General features: G+C 38.5%; 1 long non-coding RNA gene across 1 annotated transcript in view; it reads left to right on the plus strand.

The window, feature by feature from the left end:
* The first annotated feature begins 10083 nt into the window (after positions 1–10083).
* Positions 10084–20433, plus strand: part of LOC115506464 — a 36639-nt gene continuing 26289 nt past the window's right edge. Inside the window, exon 1 of the long non-coding RNA XR_003966396.1 lies at positions 10084–10268. This is a non-coding gene — a long non-coding RNA (uncharacterized LOC115506464). The remainder of the gene's footprint in view (positions 10269–20433) is intronic.

Genomic DNA, 20433 nt, shown 5'->3' on the forward strand with positions numbered 1-20433 from the left:
CATACATATTTTGTTAGATTTAAATGTGTTTCTTTTGTTTATTTTTTGAAGGAAGGTACTTTTTCAAGGTTAGGTTTACAATTGTTTGTTTTTAGTTTATAGAAATATAGCTGATTTTTGTAACTTGACTTTGTATCTTGCAACTTTTCTAAACTCCCTTATTAGTTCGAAGAGCTTCTCTTTTTGTAGATTTGATGGTGTTTATTACACACAGTCTCATTGTTTGCAAATAGGAATTGCTTTATCTCTTCATTTCTAATTTGCATGACAGTTATTTCTTTTCCATGCTTTATTTCATTGGCTAAAACTTATAGTAAGGTTTTGAATAGAAGTGGTGAAAGTGGACATTCTTGAGTTTTTCCTGATTCATGGGGGGAAGAATTCAGTTTTTCAAAATGGCCTAATGCTACCTGTAGATTTTTTATAGAGGTCTTTATCACACTGAGAATGTCTCCTGTCATTCCTAGTTTGCTAACAGTTTGTATCATGAATTGATGTTTAATTTTGCCTGATACGTTTTCTACATGTATCGATATATTCATGTACTTTTCCCATTAGGTCCTAAGCAGATTAGTAGAAGATGTAAAGAATCTCTTAAATGCACTTTGCAAATGTCAAATCTCTGTAAAATCTGATGGCCTAAAGCCAAAAGCAATCCAACAAATACATTTCTGTGTAGTTAAGATAATAAGGTTCATATGTGCAAGTCTTCTCATTATAAATTTAATACATATTTGGCATATACTATCTGTGATGGTTCTAATCTTCTGGGCTAGCGGCCAAATCCTGTCCAAAATGTTTTTGGCTTGGTCTATAAGATATTTTTTTAAAAGTTGACTTAGAGTCCAGTATTTAAACTTCAACAGGTTTCATTTCCTTTTCTGGATTGCTAGTTTCCCTTGGAAGCTCTCACAAAACTAGACCTCATTGCTGTGTGGCACCATCAGGTGGAGTTGAGTAGCAGCGATCCCTGTTTTACAAGAGTCATAAGGTCTATTTCACTATAGTACCCAGAATTCCCTGAGCTGTTTTGTTCATTTATGTTATCTGTCTTACAGCAATAGGCTATGGAGTTTGCAATTGCTGACCTAGAAAACTGGGTAGATCCCTTGTTAATGAGTGAGTATACTCTTATTAAAAAATTACCAGAACCTGCATAATGAGATACTATTTTGCGCAATGGGATTCCATTTTTTAAAAAAATAATTCAGATATGCTATTGAAATGCACAATTCTAAATATTTTGGAAGCAAATAGAACTTGACGTAGATAGTTGCTGTTATTATGGCCATGTGGATCAGAGTCTTAAAAATACTCATATCTTGGGGCGCCTGGGTGGCGCAGTCGGTTAAGCGTCCGACTTCAGCCAGGTCACGATCTCGCGGTCCGTGAGTTCGAGCCCCGCGTCAGGCTCTGGGCTGATGGCTCAGAGCCTGGAGCCTGTTTCCGATTCTGTGTCTCCCTCTCTCTCTGCCCCTCCCCCGTTCATGCTCTGTCTCTCTCTGTCCCAAAAATAAATAAACGTTGAAAAAAAAAATTAAAAAAAAAATACTCATATCTTTGAACAATTAATTCTCTTTCTTGGGATTTACCTTAGGGAGATGATTATAGCCATGTGTAAAATTTTAGCAATGATTAAATTAATGATTGTCACCGGCACTTAGGAAAAAAAATGGGAAAATGATGAGTTACCAGGTTAGCAACATATCAATGACATAAAATCTTCCTACAAATTCCAGCCATTTTCAAATGCCCGGGAAATGGCCTTTATTGTGTCACCAAAGGCTTGCTATAAAACAAGACCAAAAAATAAAACCTCCTGAACATGCATTTTCCTTGAGTAAAACCAAACAAGCATGGAAGGATGTAAAGAAGGTGAAAAACCTTCTTCCCATCAGATCACTCTCTGCCTGTAATTCAGATCACAGGGTCTGTGCTAACCAGAAAACTTGGCCCCTGCCTTCTTTTGAATGGAATCTATGTAGGGAACTAGCAAGAACTGAAGCCTTTTCACTTCTTCCTTCAAACCTATTCAGAGACAATAGATACAGAAGAAAACATGGTTGAATACATTTCAAAAGAAAAAGCATAAGGTGCATAATTGGACATGGGACAGGCCTAGTGAGGAGGGCAGGCCTGTAGTTGTACATCAGTTATGTGCAATATTTCTAAGGTGGGGAACTCTATATCCTACCTCCCAAGAATAATGGAAGAACCATACCATCAGAGCCAAAGAATCCAATGAAGTCCACCAGACCCAATCTGGATAAATGTCAACTACACACAAGAAATTGAGTTGGAGTTATAGGCATCAACTTCTCTTCTGTGTCTAGTCTTCAGAAGTCCAATCAGAATAATCCATAAGTCTTGTCTTTCAGAAAACCTCAGGCCCAGCTTCCTTTTTAGTCAAAGAAAACTAATCCAAACAGAAAAAGGTAACAGCATGAAGACTATAAAAAAATTCCAAACCAGAAAGTAACAGAAAAGCATAGCCTTGAATATTCAAAAGAGGATAATTTTAGACATAATTTGCATAACATTTATGTTCAATAATTTTTTTTTTAATTAACAAAAGTGTTTAGGCCTTGGAGGTTGTTTTCAAGATTTTCACGTTAGAGATAATCTATTGCTAAATGCTGACATTTTAATCTCGGTGTACTCTTTGACCCAAGAATTGAATAAAGGAAAATTCCTTTTTGTTAGAGTTTTGTGGCCTTTATTTGGTTGTATTAAGTGTTTTAGTTGTTTGCACTGCATTGTGGTCACATTGGAGTCTTTAGAATATCAGTTTTCTTTATGTAATTTGAACTTTATTAATGTATTGCTACCTGGTTCTTTTTGAAAATAGTCTACAGTTGTTTAGAAATAACATGCCTTTTTTGCTTAAATAAACCAAGTGATATTGCATTATTTAATCCTCTATATACATTTTATATGTTCTTACTTATGTCAATAAGTTTGTCACAGTAAACATGTGAAAATTTCTACCTTAATATTCAGTCTTTTAATAACATGTCTCCCCTAAATGCCATTTCACTAGGTATCTGTCTATTGAAAACCTAGTTTAAAATTATTTATCTGATAGTGGGGGAATTTAACTTCAGCAAATATATCTGTTGATCACTGATGTGTTTGTCTTACTTCATTTCACTTAACTATCTTGTGTTTATTATACTTTCTTATATTCCCTTTCATTTACTTTTCCTATCTTATAATATTGATCAAGTTTTGTTCGCTTTTTATTCCAATGATATGTTACCAGTTAATTATTTTTAATTTCATAGCATATATTTTAACATACATTTATCTGAAGTCATAGATAAACATTATGTACATTCTTTCCCCAAATAAACAAGATCCCTGCTTCTGCCTTGAAAAATTTAGGCATTCGCCATTCTTCTTCTCTCTTTTCTTCCTTCTTTTCCCTCCAAACTCCTACTATACTTGTCTTTGATATTTTATTTTTATTCTTAGATTTTATCATATGATAGTCATCTCTGTGTTTGCCTATGTTTTTTAAGAGAATTAATTTGTTTTCCAGTCTATCTCATTAGAAATGCAATTTCCATCAATTTCCAACTTTTTTAAAAAAATTTCTACAATCATGCTTTTTTTTATTTCAAGGAGAATACTTTTTCTTTCTAGTGCAGTGGCATATATATCGCCATATATATATACATATATATATCTATCTTCGCTTTAAAATTTTTCTTGTCAGGTTATTAAGGTTTAATTTACATAGTAAATTCCACCTTTTAGAAATACATAGTTGATCCATAACCACCACCACCATCATTTCCACCTCACCAAAAAGTTCCTTCATATCTAATTGCTGTCCAGTCTCTTCCCTCACCCCTGAGCCCAGCAACCAATCCAATTTCTCTTCCCACAGCCTGAGGTTCCCAAAATGTCATATAAATTGAGTCAGACAGTGTATAGCCTATTGTGACAGGCTTTTTTCACCTGTATAATGCTTTGAAGAATTATCCATATTGTTGTATGTGTTAGAATCTCAGGTCATTCGTTGCTGAGTAGCATTCCATTGTATGGGGAAACAGCAATTTTTTGAACCCATTCCCAGGTTATAGGGCATTTAGATTTTGGCCCAGATTTTGACTATTACCTATAATGCTGCTGGTCATGTACTGATCTTGTGTAAACATAGGTTTTCATTTATCTTAACTAAATGCCTAAGAGGGATTGCTGGTCTCTGTGGGAAGTGTATGATTAACTTTGTAAGAAACATGGCTGCAGTATTTTGCATTTCTCCCGGAAATCTAACCGATTTCAGGTTGCTCTGCATATTCATTAGGACTTGGATTGTCAGGCTTTTTTTTTTTTTCACTTTTAGCCATTGCAATGGATGAGTAGGAATATGTGATTGTGTTTATAATTTACATTTCTTTAACGCTTATTTTTATTTTTGAGACAGAGAAAGACAGAGCATGAATGGAGGAGGGTCAGAGAGAGAAGGAGACACAGAATCCGAAGCAGGCTCCAGGCTCCGAGCTGTCGGCACAGAGCCCGAAGCGGGGCTCGAACTCACGGACCGCGAGACCATGACCTGAGCTGAAGTCGGACGCTCAACCGACTGAGCCACCCACGCGCCCCTACATTTTAAAAATAACTAATGAACAATGTTGAGCATCTTTTCATGTGTATATGTGCTATTCATGAAACTGCTTTGGCGATGTGTCCTCGTGAAAGTCCAATAGAAATCCAATCACTCCATCCCATTTGTTGAAAACACTATCATTTTAATATTGAATAGCCATTGCATCTTTGTAAAAATCAATTGATGATACTTCTGTAGGTCCATTAGTGGATCTTCCCATCTGTTATAATGTTCTATCTAACTATCTTATTCAAAACCTTACTGTTTTGATTACTGTAGCTTTGGGGGGACCATACTTTCTGGTTTCTTGGTATGCTTAATGAGTTTTCAGTGACAACTAGATATTTAAATATTATAATGGGATAACTCTGAAAATCAGATTCTCCCCATTCCCAGGATTTGTTGTTCTTGTTTGTTGCAGGCTATGGTTATTCTTTGTTTTGTCACTTTTCGGAACTAGTTTTGCAGGTTTTTCTCCAGCTTGCGCATGATCACTGTATTCTTTTTTCCTTTAGCGTGTTTTCAGCTAATGTTCTGACCCAGATTTCCTCAAAGGCTAGCAGCTAAAACACGCATGCACGTGCTCACACAAAGAAACGAGCAAACAAAAACAAAAAGTCTCCCAGTCTTTGCTGATTGGCTTTGAGCTAGAACACTGTTTTGACACTTAGCCCGAACATTTATAATTCCAACTTAGTCTTTTTGCACTGACCCAAGAGATCAGTCAGAAGTGAAAGCTTATAGTCTTCTTGGGTCTTTTCTGAGAATGTGTCCTGCCCTGTATAAGTGTGTGTGTGGCATACACAGAGAATGAATGCCTTAATTTCCCAAAGAAACTATATCCCCAGCTTTTCTTCCTATCTTTGGCTGATCCACTGTGTTTTTAAAAATTTGGTGTTTTACATTTAATTTTTTTTAACATGTATTCATTTTTTGAGAGACAGAGAGAGACACAGCGTATGAGTGGGGAGGGGCAGAGAGAGAGAGGGAGACACAGAATCCAAAGCAGGCTTCAGGCTGTGAGCTGTCAGACAGATCCCAACGTGGGGCTTGAATTCACGACCCACAAGATCACGACCTGAGCCAAAGTTGGACACTCAACCGATGGAGACACCCAGGTGCCCCATGGTCTTTTATATTTTATTCATGCTTGAAATTCTCTGAAATTCTTTATCTATCTATCTATCTATCTATCTATCTATAATGTTTATTTATTTATTTTTAAGAGAGAGAGAGAGAGAGAGAGAGAGGCAGAGAGAGAGAGAGGGAGATAGAGAATCCCAAGCAGGCTCCACATTGTCAATGCAGAGCCCCCCAAGGGGCTCGAACTCACAAACCATGAGATCATGACCTGAGCCGAAATCAAGAGTTGGAGGCTTAACTGACTGAGCCACCCAGGCACCCCCCTCTCTGAAATTCTTGAATCTGTGGTTTGTCTTTCTTAATTTTGAAAATTTCTTAGCCATATTCTCTTCAAATATATCTTTCTCTTCTCTTTCTGGAATTTCGGTTATACCTGTGTTAGACCACTTTATATTTTCCCACAGCTCTTGGGTTCTCTATTCTGGTTTTTCACACTTTATCTCTTTGTATTTCAGTAAAGATAATTTCTATTAAAGTTAGATTTATTTCCAAGGAAATATGGTTCTAGGAATCCATTGAAAGTAGAAACCATCCAGGAAGGATCACCATCTGAGCCCTAATCTTAGAGAGGTACCACTGCTACAGAATCAATGTGCCAAAGCAGGGAGAAACAAGTAAAAAATTGTCTCAACCACTCTGTCCTCTTGACCTTTAATCTCCTGTCATTTCCTGCTAGTGGCTAACTCCAACTAAAGCCTTATGAAAAAGATGACTGAGTAATGCATGTTGGGGTCATGCTCCAAGGATTTGGAACACCATAGAAAATGGCAGGCAATGGATGAAGGAGAGACTACAATTGCCATCATTCCTGTTAATCTGAAAATATGAAATAATGTATCATCATGGTTTAATTTGTATGACTTCTATTATGCAGGAGGTTGGCTTCCTATAATACCTTTACGGCCATATCTACTTACTTTCCTGAGGCTATTCTCTGCCAAGATTTTCCTTGTAGCCAAAACAATATCCTATCTGTATAAAAGTATCCATGATTACCTAGGAAAAATCCTTTAATAACTATTTTCACGTAAAATGAGTAGATTAGATATAGAGAAAATAAAAGGGATACACACATACACACATTTTTCTAAGGTCGCTGTAGCAAATGTCCACGCCCTGGGTGGCTTAAAGCAACAGAAATGTATTCTGTCCTGGAGCACCTGGGTGGCTCAGTTGGTTAAGCATCCGACTTGGGCTCAGGTCATGATCTGGTTTGTGAGTTCAAGCCCCCAAGTCCAGCTCTGTGCTGACAGCTGGGAGCCTGGAGCCTGCTTCGGATTCCGTGTCTCCCTCTCTCTCTGCTCCTCTCCGGCCGGAACTGTCTCCCTCAAAAAGAAATAGACAGAAATGTATTCTGTTCTGGTTACCAGTAATCACTGACATTGCTCAGCTCCCAACTCCAGTCCCTGCCTTCATCTTCACGTGGCTTCATCCTCTGTGTCCGGGTCTTCTCTGTTCCTGCCTTTCTCAAATCTCCCTCTACCTTTGTCTTGCAAGGACACTGGTCATGGAATCTGGGGCCCACCTGAACCATCCAGGATGACTTCATCTCAAGACCTTTAATTTAATTACATCTGCAAAGATCCTTTTTCTAAATAAAGCAACATTAGCAGGTATGCGGTATGAATATCTTCTTGGAGCCTTTTTTCAGCCTGTCATTTATCACACATACACCTCAAATAGGTCTCTTATTAATAATGCTAGGCAGATCTTCTATTCCTAGCCATATTTTTGTCCACTTGATGTCTCATAGCATGAGATAGGTGAATTAAAATGGTATGTTTTACTATTTTGCTCTTTATCCTCGAATCTCCTATAATTTCTGCTTTATGAACACTGCCACTAAGTTATTTGGTGCGTAAAAATTTATAATTATATCTTTATTATGGATTGCACATTTTGTTGCTATAAAATGTCCTTATGATTTCATGCAGTGTTCCCTTGTCTTACAGTGATATTGTGACTCCCGGCTTTATTATTTGAATTTAGCTGGTTTATCATTGCCCCGTCTTTAACTTTCAGTTATTTTGAATCACTTTCTTTTAGAAGTGTTTTCCTTTTTATTTTTTTCAACGTTTTTTTTTTTTTTTTAAATTTATTTTTGGGACAGAGAGAGACAGAGCATGAACGGGGGAGGGGCAGAGAGAGAGGGAGACACAGAATCGGAAACAGGCTCCAGGCTCTGAGCCATCAGCCCAGAGCCTGACACGGGGCTCGAACTCACGGACCGCGAGATCGTGACCTGGCTGAAGTCGGACGCTTAACCGACTGCGCCACCCAGGCGCCCCAGTGTTTTCCTTTTTAAACGTATAGCACATAGGTGTATACTCTGAGCAGCACGAAACATTTTTCAACAGGCGAGTTTGGGCGATTTCATTTATTTACATGACAGGTAAATTTGATTATAACTCTAATATAGTATGCCATATCTTTTTTTTTTTTTAAGTATCAGGCACCTCTCACACACCCTCATACCTTTAAACTCACCTGCCTCTTGTGCTGGCCAATGCTGCACCTGGGCTCTCCAGAAGACTGGATGTTGGCCCAAGCCCACAGACCTCAGTGCACTTCCAACTCCGAGCCAGTTGCCTGTTACTGCAAAGTCTCACTGCCAATTGCGCCGCTGGACACGTACGTGTAAGAAACCTGGAGCCATGTGGTTTTTGTTGATTTTTTTTTTTTTAATATTTCTCAGTTTTCACAGTTGTCTTGTCAAACGCAATTACACCCAGTACTTAATCTGTTCATTTTACCTGGCGTCTTTTTACCAGTGCAACTGCTGAAGGTGAGGACGTTATTATGCTGGGACCACCTCTTACCTTCCTTTCCATTTTTCTTCATGTTTTTAATTGACTCTCTTCTAGGAAGTCAAAATACAGTATGCCTATTTCCTGTTTTGTCACCATAATCTTTCCCTTCGTTTTTGTCTTTCTTCTACATTTATGTAGATTCATTGCTCACTGCCAAGCCTCTCTCTTTAATTGTTCAGTCGTCTTTAGTTCGGTTGGAGGTTAATCTCTATTAGATCCCTCAAAAGGGGATCAGGGAAACACATTTCTTTTAGGTGGATGTTCATAACTCTACACAGCTTTTATATTTGTATTACAAATATCATGCTTTTCCTGAGGATTGTACATATTTTGCTTCAATATATTCCTTTGAAAGTCTTTACAGTTTTTTTCCCTTATAAGTGACTTATTCCTTTTGCCTAAATGCTTAAATGACTCACTTAAAATTTAAGTGAGTGGCTAGGAGTGCCTGGATAGCTCAGTTGATTACGCATCCGACTTTGGCTCAGGTCATGATCTCAAGGCTCATGAGTTTGAGCCCCGCATCAGGCTCTGGGCTGACAGCTCAGAGCCTGGAGCCTGTTTCGGATTCTGTGTCATTCTCTCTCTCTCTGCCCCGCCCCTGCTCACGCTCTAGCTCTCTCTCCTTCAAAAATAAACATTAAGGGGCGCCTGGGTGGCTCAGTCGGTTGAGCATCCGACTTCAGCTCAGGTCACGATCTTGCGGTCCGTGAGTTCGAAACCCGCGTCAGGCTCTGGGCTGATGGCCCAGAGCCTGGAGCCTGCTTCCGATTCTGTGTCTCCCTCTCTCTCTGCCCCTCCCCCGTTTATGCTCTGTCTCTCTCTGTCTCAAAAATAAATAAATGTTAAAAAAAAAAATTAAAAAAAAATAAACATTAAAAAGTATTTAAAAATTATTGATGGCTAGAAATTGTTCCCCTAAAGAGGTGTTTTCCCCCCAATTTAAGAAACTTTTTCTTCAATTGTATATTTAAAAATCAGGCTGTGCTTTTCTGCGTAGTGCAGCTCTGCTACACTACCTCTTCTTTGCTCTCTGTTTCTATAATTATCCCTTTAACTCAGATTAAGGCAGTGATTTTTCTCCCTTGCGTTCTTTCGGTTGATTGTCCATGTTTCTTTACGCTTAAATTTCCACCCCCCCCCCAATGTATTTCCTGACCTCCTCCAGCTAGCATTTTTCTCTACCAGTTGTTTGGTTCCACTCTTTCCTCTTTGAGCTCTTGTAAAAATTTTTTATGCTTTTACTTCATAGAGGCCATTGACTCACTAAGAGTTTTGTGGTGTTGTTTTCATTCACTGAGAAATGTTAGGTCACAAATTTCTTCTTCATGACAACATGTTCTTTTTTTTTTCTGGTATTTTTCTCCGTTCACTGGAACGTGTCCTGTGCTGCTTTATTTTTGATTCCCCATCTTGGAAGGAGAAGAGTTATTTCTGAACCACCTATTTATAGGAGTTTCTGGGGAAAAGGTCTATGGCTGCGTCCCACGCTGGCAGTTTTCCTTAAGATGCAGGATTTGGTGCATGCATTCTTTCAACTTTCCCTTTTCCCCATGCAGCAGAGATATGAAGCCTTAGAACTGTCCACATAACAAAGTCTCCTGATCCCCCGCGTCCCATTCATTGGCTGCTTCCGGAAAATGTGGCTTAACTGCGTTAGAGTTCACGCACGTCTCGATGGTTGGGAACTCCTCAAAAAGGTATGGCAATTCTGACGGCTTGTTTATTTCTCCCATCACGGCTTAGGAACACTTCTGTACAGGTTGTGTTCTGGTAAAATAAAGATGTGATTCTAGTCTAGAGAATTAAGTGGACTGATGTGTCTTATTCAGGAGGAGGATAGTGATATGGCATTCTTTTAAAAAAAAAATGTATAAAAGGGGCCCCTGCGTGGCTCACTGGGTTGAGCTTCTGACTTCAGCTCAGGTCGTGATCTCACAGTTGTGGGTTCGAGCCCTGCGTCGGGCTCTGCACTGACAGCTCGGAGCCTGGAGCCTGCTTCAGATTCTGTGTCTCCCTCTCTCTCTGTCCCTCCCCTGCTCATGCTCTGTCTCTCTCTCTCTCTCAAAAATAAATAAACAGAAAAAAATGTATAAGCAATTGTATTAAATATAATTCTTCAATTGTAAGTGACAAAAGAATAACCGTTGAATTATAATTGTTCCAACAGAAATAAGATAGATTTTAAAGAAATTGCTAAAAATATGTAATAAATGAATTGATTTGAACTTGACAAATTTTGACAGTTATAAGGAGAAATTTACATTATATTCACATGCTTCTTCATTGCTGTTTCAGAAACTTGGAAAGAAAGTACAAAATCAAAAAAATATAGTGTTAGGGCTAACGACACAGTGAGGCAGAATTCGACTGTATTTCTCTATATCACAATTTACATTTAGAAAGTAAAACAAAACCCATATTATTTATAACAGCATTTAAGCCATCAATTATATAGAAATAAATCTAACAAAAGATGAGAACTCTATTGAAAAACATAAAACTTCATTAAGAAACACATAAGTGGAAAGTATGCCACATTCATGGAAATAAGACTAAAATATTATAAATATACTAAATCTGTGTCAAATTTATTTCAATATTCAATGACATCATTTTTTTTCCTCTTGTGGAACTTGAGACAGTAAGTTCTAAGTAAAAATGGAAAAATAATAGTAACATTTTTGAAGCTGGGAAGACTGAGTCTCAAGGCATTCTGACATATTTATTATAAAGCTCTAATCATTGAGAGCTCATGTAACTGATGCAGGAATAGAAAATAGTGCACAAAAGCATAAAAGGAGCAAGAAAAAGACACACACATGAGGAACTTCGATATATGACCAAGGGACAAGGTAGATGAATGGAGAATGTGAATATTCCAAAAACGGCACCTAGTAATTGAGTGCCATTGGAACAGAATTAAACTGGTTTCCTGTTTCAAACATTACAAAAAAAAGTGTATATTGCATAAAGTTTAATTATGGAAAAAAGTATGAAGATTTTAGAAGACATTATAGAATTACATACTTAAGGTTGCCTGGGTGGCTCAGTCGGTTAAGCATCTGACTTCGGCTCAGGTCATGATCTCAAGGTTCATAAGTTTGAGCCCCCACATCTGGCTCTGTTTTGGATTCTGTGTCTCCCTCTCTCTCTGCCCCTCCCCCACTCATGCTGTATCTCAGTCTCTGTCTCTCTCTCTCTCAAAAATAAACTTAAAAAAAAAGTTAAACAAACATAAAAGATGAATTATACATTCAAGATTGCAAGGTAGTAAATGATTTCCTAAACGAGACACAAATTAAGGGAAAACTTATAAATCTGTGCCCCCCCCCCCACTCGCATGCACACACTCTCTCTCTCACAATAAATAAATAAACATTTGCTAAAAAAGAATATTTAAAAAAGCTTAATATTATGGCTCATATAATTGCAAATTAAAATCATGATGAGCTAGTGTATACTTATCAAACCAAAATTTGGCGTTGAATACGGAGCAATCAAGCTTTCCTCCACTACTGTGGCAATGCACGTTGGCACAGCGTTTTAGAAAATAGTGTGTGTCACCTACCGAAATTGAAAACTATTCGTATATATATAACCCAGAGAATTCGCTTCCAGACATGAGTTCAGGGAGACTTGCACATGAACTTGAACGTGAACACATATCCATGAACGTCCATAGCATCCCTGTCAACAGAACTGAGTGTAGCCAAATAAGTAATAAACTGTGACATAGTCACACAGCATGGATCTCGCTGGCATAATTTTGAGTAAAGAAACAGGACATCAAAGAGACCATGTTGTTCTATTAACACAAAATTCCCAAGCAGACAAATCTAAATTTCTGTTGTTTACAGGTACATAATTGTATGGGAAAATTATAAAGAAAAGCTGGGAGCTGATTACCATGAAAGTTAATATGGTGGCTACATTTAGACCCAGAGGGGGTTGTTTGAAACACAGTGGAAGTTATTTTATTTTATTTTTTTTAATTTTTTTTTTTTTAACGTTTATTTATTTTTGGGACAGAGAGAGACAGCGCATGAACGGGGGAGGGGCAGAGAGAGAGGGAGACACAGAATCGGAAACAGGCTCCAGGCTCTGAGCCATCAGCCCAGAGCCCGACGCGGGGCTCGAACTCACGGACCGCGAGATCGTGACCTGGCTGAAGTCGGACGCTTAACCGACTGCGCCACCCAGGCGCCCCTGGAAGTTATTTTAGAGGAGGGACATGAGGACATTTTCTTGAGTGTGAGCTGTGTCCTATGTCTTGTTCATTGTAGTTTGCTCATCTATCCTGTTACTTTGCCCATGTGTTTTATTTACTGTTGATAGAGTATGCTATATTTTATGAGAATGAAGAAACAAAATATTCACAATGCCAGTTAAAAAGACATGTCATTGAGGAATAACTCTGAAATCATACATGAATTTATGGAGCCGAATATAAACTTGGCTTCTCTTTAATGTCCTTCAGTGAGGGAAGAACACCAGTTAACAGACTGCAACACGCAATGCAGAAAAAGTTTACTTGTCCCACACATAACCTTTAAATGCAGAGTAATTCTAAACACAATCTCAAGAGGCTTTGCCAGGGGGGTTGACAAACAGGTTCTGAAGTTTGTTTATAAAAATGAAATTTGGGGTCGCCTCGGTGGCTCAGTTGGTTAAGCATCTGACCCTTGACTTTGGCTCAGGTCATGAGGACCTCATGCGTGAGTTCAAGCCCAGAGTTGGCTCTGTGCTGACTGATTCTTTCTCTCTCCCTCCCTCTCTGCCCCTCTCCTGATCATGCTCTCTCTCTCTCTCTCTCGAACTAAATAAACAATAAAAGAATATATAAAATTTTAAGTGTAGCCAAAATTATTCTGAAAAAAAACGAACACCTTTTGGTACTAAAAATGTTACTTCTGTGAGGAACCACTTTTGTTACCTTAAAATGAAGTCACAACCACTTCAGGTCCTTTACAGCTCACAGAATGTGAGGATACTTTCAATTTCTTTCTCCAAAAGGCCTTTAAAGAGGAAAATACAAAACTTCTTTTAGCATCCCATTTGAACTGGTATTGACTTTCCGTTTCGGAAGTTATTTTTGTGGCCCAAACGAAATTTCTTGTCCTCACGCTTGTGTCTTATGTTGTCTCCATTCTCTGTGCTTCAAGGCTTCCAATCTTTAAAGATTCTTCCTAAGTTCTCATTATTTTTCCCCCTCCCAATGGGGAGAAAAAAATAGCAGCTCCAAGACTTTCCCTGATTTTCATACTTCCTGTGTTCTCCAAAATTTTCTCTCTTTTTGTTTTGTTTCTCTTCAACTTGACTGGGGCAGGAGGGATGTGAGAGGGTAGAGCCTAGGTAGAGGCAGAAGATATTCACCAGTTACGGGGGACATTTTGTTTTGAGGAGTATATGCTCGCTGTTACTGGTCCTACAGGTTTAACCAATATTATAAATAGGAAGGAGTGTTGTAATAAACAATAATCGTTTTTTTTCCAGGTTTGCTAAACCCAAGCCAATGGCGTATTTATCTAACAGAATGTATGAGTAGCACTGTATAATTTTCTGTTTATTTTCACATACATTATTTCATTGTATTTGCTAAATGGTTTTTTGAGTTGATGACTGGTATTATTACTCCCTCGGATGAGGGCACCCTGCGTGTTGACCTGATTTGCCCAAGGTCACCCGAGGACAGCAGGACAAGCCCTTAAGCCAAGTCTTCTTTTAACTGATATTCTTTCTTTTTCACATACTCAAGTACTCATTTGATATATCCAAACTCCAGCATCACAAACTAATTTGGATAACCTCCTAGCATTTACATAATGTATTCCATTTTGGGGTTATTGGGCGATTTCTCCTGTGGAAGAACATCTGCCTGCGATCGTCATTCGTAACAAATAGAACGGTGCCCCCTCACTCCACCCCACCCCCCCCATCAATATATTCGCATCCTAATTCCTCCAAGCTGGTGAATGTGCTACAGACCCTGGTAAAAGAGAAGTGGCAGATGGAATGATGGTTTCCAAACAACTGATCTTAAAATAAGATTGCTCTGGATTATCTGGTGAAGCCAAGGGAATCACAAAGGTCCTTGAAATGTGGACGAAGTGTCAGAAAAGGCTGTGTCAATGTGATGTGATGTGACGGCAGAACAAATCAGCCATTGCTTGCTTTGAAGATGGAAGGGGCCATGAGGCAAGGAAAGCAGGAGGCCTTAAAATACTAGAAAAGGCAAGAAAACGGATTCTCCCTGAGAGGCTTGTTTCCCGATGCCCAAAGTTGGGATCTTCTCCAATACCAATTCTCTAGTTCTCCAACACTGAGTGGGTGTCCAGCATTTCAATTAAATTCTGACACTAAGTCCCAGGGTTAGCCCCCCAGATTAAGGGCTCAGTCCCACCGGGCTGCCCCCACTTCGGACACCAGCCACAAATGCGGTGTCCAGGGTACTCACATTTCTGCCTGTAAATGCACGGGTTCCCACAACTCCTCCTCAGGTTCAGTAACTTGCTAGACCTACTCAGGAAGCTCGGGGAAACAGTTTACTTACCATAGCCTTACCATAAAGGATACAACTCAAGAACTGTCAAGTGAAAGAGACGCGAATGAAAGAGACGCAAAGGGTAAGGGCTGGGGATGGGGTAGGGGTACATGCAGAGCTTTCTTCCTCCCCAAACCTTGATCTGTTCGCCAACCCAGGAACTCTCCAAAGTCCATTGTTTAGGGGCTTTTAATGGAACTTTCTTACGTAGGCATGCTTGATTAAATCACGGGCCAACAGCAATTGAACTCAATCTCCAGCCCTTCTCTCCTCCTGGGAGTTGAGTGGTGGGGTGAAGTCAAAACTCCCAAGGCTATAATCAGGGTTTGGACTTTGTGCTGACCAGACTCCATCCAGAAGCTGCGTAGGAATGTCCCGCCCAACAGTCATCTCATTAGCATACCAAATACGGTCATCACTCCCAGAGTCCAAGCATTTTAAAACCTCTGTGCCAGGAACCGGAAACAAAGACTAAATATTTTTTATTATCTCACACGCCCCCAGAACCTCCAAAAAGGAGCACAGCTCTACCAACACACCTTGATTTTAGTCCATTGGGACCCAGTTTGGACTTCTCACCTCCAGACCAATTTGCATTGTTTTAAGTCACTAAATCTGTGATGATTTGTTAGAGCCATCTGAGACTAATACACCCTTTTATAAACATTTGCAGCAAATTATCACACTCCTGTAGCGAGGCAGGATTTCAAATATTGACAACATGGGAAGAGCTTTGGTTTTTGTTTGTTTGGTTGGTTTTTTGGTTGTTGTATTTATCAAAGATTTTCACAGCAAAAGTTTTCCTCTTGTATAGCTGTTTATATCAATGCAATGCAAACTGACAGGATACTGACATTTGAAGGAAAATACACTATTTTCAGATCAGATATCAGCTGTCAACTTGGATAGAGTGTATTGTTTCTGATATTTTACAGCCCAGTTCACAAAAATTTTACATGCTTACAATTCAGTTCTGGTGTGAAAATTTTGTTGAAATTTGTTGCATATGGAGTGGACAATAAGAGGCTTCATGGGCACAGCCTGAATAGATTACATTGGGCCTAAATAGGAAGGGACACATGTAAATATGAAATAAAAATGAGGGAATGAAAAAATACTCAATGAAGCAAATGAAATTAGTAAATAATTTACGCCAATAACACTCAAACACACAAAATGAATAAGTATTTGGATTGCTCACTCACAATTCAGAATTCAATGTACTTTCTTTAGCTGGGGCTGAATTTATATAGTAGCCAGAAATCAGGATACTAAATATTAATTAAGCCCTATTTTCTGTTGACTGAATTAGAACATTGTGATGTAACTATGAGAATCTTTGCACTGTAGGTATATGGGAAGAAATCCTCTCAATATTAATATGCATGTAGAGACCGATCATCACGTTTGTTACAACTTACTTTTAAAGTACTTTTATATGACTTTTCGAGATGAAAGTACATGCAAATACAAAGTATCAGATTATTGTGTTGATGAAGGGACATGATGAATTAGCATTTCCTTTTTACTCTAAAGAAAATGGAGTCCCAGAGAACTTAAGTGCACACAACAAAGTGTTCAGTTGTGCTTTAAAACAATCGCATTAGGGGTATCTGGGTGGCTCGGTCAATTGAGCGTCCGGCCTCGGCTCAGGTTATGATCTCACAGTTCCCGGGTTATAGCCCCGCATGGGGCTCTGTGCTGATAGCTCAGAGCCTGGAGTTGCTTCAGATTCTGTGACTCCCTCTCACTCTGCCCCTCCTCTCTCAAAAATAAACATTAAAAAATATATTACAAAAATACAGTCACATTAAAAAAATTAGAATTGTTAATCTGATCTAAAGAACCATGGTTTTTGAAAGAGAATAAAATAATTAGGCTTGAATTCTTTTGAATTATTTTGCATCATTTTTCAAAGCAAATGTGACATTGAACTTTCCTTGTAAAGCATAATTTATTATTTTTGTTAATATTGCTATTATTATTTATACATATTGAAAATAATTTCTAAATTATTACAAATAGAGAATTAACATGTTTTTGAAACCACTTTAGGATTTACATCGTTTTTACCTATATTACCTTATTTAATCTTTACAGTTATTATTTAAAATAACGGCGAATAGGATTTTTAGTAACTTTTTTTAAACTAGGAAATAAATGTTTGAGCTCTGATTTGCCATTTATCTCTTTTTTTTTTTTAAGTTTATTTATTTATTTATTTTTGAGAGAGAGAAAGGGCATGAGCAGGGGGGGAGCAGAGAGAGAGAGGAAGAGAATCTCAAGCAGGCTTCACACTGTAAGTATGGAGCCCAGTGCAGGGCTGGAACCTATGAACCGTGGGATCATGACCTGAGCCAAGACCAAGAGTTGTACCCTTAACTGACTGAGCCACCCCGGCACCCCTACTCTTTTCCATTTCAAATTCAGATGCTTCCCTCAGGGCCAGGGACACTGAGAATATCCCAAGAATGGATTTTTTAACCTATCTTCACCTTACAATTTCTGTATTTTTTTCATAATAAATCAAAAAAATGTCACAAATTACCTAATTAACAGATTCAAATTATACTGAAACCTAACTGCAAGCTAGGCAATATTAGTCACAGTTTCACATCTTCTTTGATAAAGGCTTAGCCAGGTCTTAGTATGTGGTTCATATTTTGTGCCTTACACACATGTCCCCCATATCACAGTGAATGAGAGGTTGGCTTAGTAAGCAGTGTCAGCCAGGAGAAAGAACTGCTTTCTCGTAACCCATCTTCCCAGATAGGGCACCATTTTGCGATTTATAAAAGTGTCACATGGGCACTGGGTTAGGGCAACAAAAATTGCTTGCTAACTTAATTTTTTTAACCTTATTAATCAAGAAATCATAGTTACCAGATTTATCTGTTGTCTGTACTAGAAACATGGGAACTATATAGTTTTATATCTATATCATTAAAATTATTTTCTTTCAGACATGAAGATATTTGTGACCCTTCCTGAAATATTCCAAGATGATCGGCTCAAAAATTTCTTTTTGAGTGATTTGGTACAAAGGTTACATTTTCTACAACATTATAAGAAAATGAGTCCAAAGGAGGACCAAAATGGACAGACACCCCCTCAAATGCTCTCCCCCTTTCTGAGTGTCATAAAGAATAAATAAGGCCACAACCTGACATTTGGAAGGTCAGAAATATGAGTTTACAGAAACTCATATAACCATATCAGCTTCATTGATTATAAGCTGGAGTTCTTTAATTCTAAAGATGGCTCTGTAACATTCTTCCTTCCCCATTTGATAACCTTTCTCCAATCTCCCATTCTCGTGTCACTATCTAGGCTCAAGGCATCAGTATTGTTGCAACATCCACAAACTATCCTATATGTGATCAATTGATTGATTGAGTGAACATTTATACAAGTCTTAATATGGGCCACACACTGTTCTAATTGTTTTACAAGTACTAACTTATTTAATCCTCTGCAAGAGAATACCATTATTATCCCCATTTTACTGATGAAGATACTGAGTATAGAAAGTAACTTTGTCAAGATACCACAGCTAGTGAAGTATCAGAATCAGGCTTCAACCTGGCTAGTCTAGCTAGAGTCTTTACCATTAACTACTACTTGTTTTAATTCCAGCCTTCCTTTCCCTTCTCACCTCCCCCTGCCCCTCATCCAATCCACTTCCTATACTATACCAGGTTAATCTCTATTGGGGACATTTTGACCATGGATTTATTAAACACACCCTTGTATTTCTGCTTGTGCCTGTACAAGTCACTAAAGGCTCAAGATACCCTCTGAGTCTTCCAGAAACTCATAGCTTAGTGGAAGAGACTGACATCTTGATGAATGGTAGCATGCATGTTACACATTTGATATGCCTGAATCCCATTAGTCTATTTCCTTTAGATTTTTGACTCATGGCGTATACATGAAAGAATGGCAAGGGAAATGAAAAATGAGACACCATTTTATTAATCCAGGCAAGCACTTCATAACCCCAAAGATGTAGGGATGTTTGTAAACTGTGTTGCCATAAGCAGCCAAAGCCTGAGGCATCCTTCACATAGATTTTGTCCATCACAGTATGAAGCCTGCCTGGCAGATTATATGACTGGCCTCGGGTATCCACATCTACAAACACTGTAGGCCTGCTTCATAGATGTGAGGCTTGAGGAATTGAGGTTGAACAGTGAACATGCGTCACTTCCCAATGTGTTTACCGTTGGGAGGCAGCTCAGTGTCAGACTTTGACCAAGCTGACCAACCAGACCTTCTCTTTGGGAACGGGCTGGAAACACTGTACATGTCCTATTGATTCTGTGTATGTTGAAAGGAGCAGAGGTTTTCTCCCTTCCCAGAGTGGGAGGAAAGAGAATATGGGTTCTCTCCAGCGGTGGAGTAAGACGCACAACCCCAAAGGCGCACTGAATGTAAAACCACCTGACTCTGACCAGGAAAATCAGACACTTACCCAAAGAGCAGTCTTTTGAACTAAGACTTGATGTAAACTTAATAAATTTAAGAAATAAGCATAAATGTTTATCGAGAAGACGAGAGAAGAAAAACATATTTCCAGCAAAAGGAAGGACAGGAGCAAAGCTACCCAAATGGAAAAGAATATGGAGGTCCAAGAAGATGCCATGGCTAAAAAGGGCTGTATTTGCAGGGTAAGATGAGCCCAACGGTTGGGGGGGGGAGGGAGGGGGTCAGCATGCGAATGAATTTGAAAAATGGATTAGGAATCTGGACTGAATCCTACGAGTAGTATTCAAGGTATGTACCATGAATTTCTGAAGTTCTGTGGGGTTTTTGAGGTTCCGCAAACACTTCATTCGATACCCTTTAAATTGCATTTTTAAACAGTTCTTAAAACATGTGACCAAAAATAATATATTCTAAAACTTAACCCCCTGAGGATTATCAATATAATAACTACAACCAAGTTATCTCATTATGGGGTATATATTTTAGTCTTTCTGTGCAATTATTATAACTTCTGATGAAAACGATTGATTAGGAAGTTTGCTGAGTTGTCCCAAGCATGTCTAGTTAATTGATATTAGGGAATGCTAAGGCATGTTAAAGCTAGTTTTAGAACCTATGGTAAGAGGTGTTTTTATTTGGTACAAGTCTTATATTTATAAATGCTACCTTTTTATGTTTTGTGAGGTCAAATAATTTTGGGTTTCTGCCTAAAACTAGAAAATGTAAAATAATCGAAGGCCAGTTTCAAGGAGAAATAACCAATCAACTGTGCTGTCACCTGATCATTTAACCAGTGTTGGTCATAGTGACAATACAAAATAAAATCAATTTGT

The sequence above is a fragment of the Lynx canadensis genome, chromosome F2, assembly GCF_007474595.2.
Source record: "Lynx canadensis isolate LIC74 chromosome F2, mLynCan4.pri.v2, whole genome shotgun sequence".
Lineage (NCBI taxonomy): Eukaryota > Metazoa > Chordata > Mammalia > Carnivora > Felidae > Lynx > Lynx canadensis.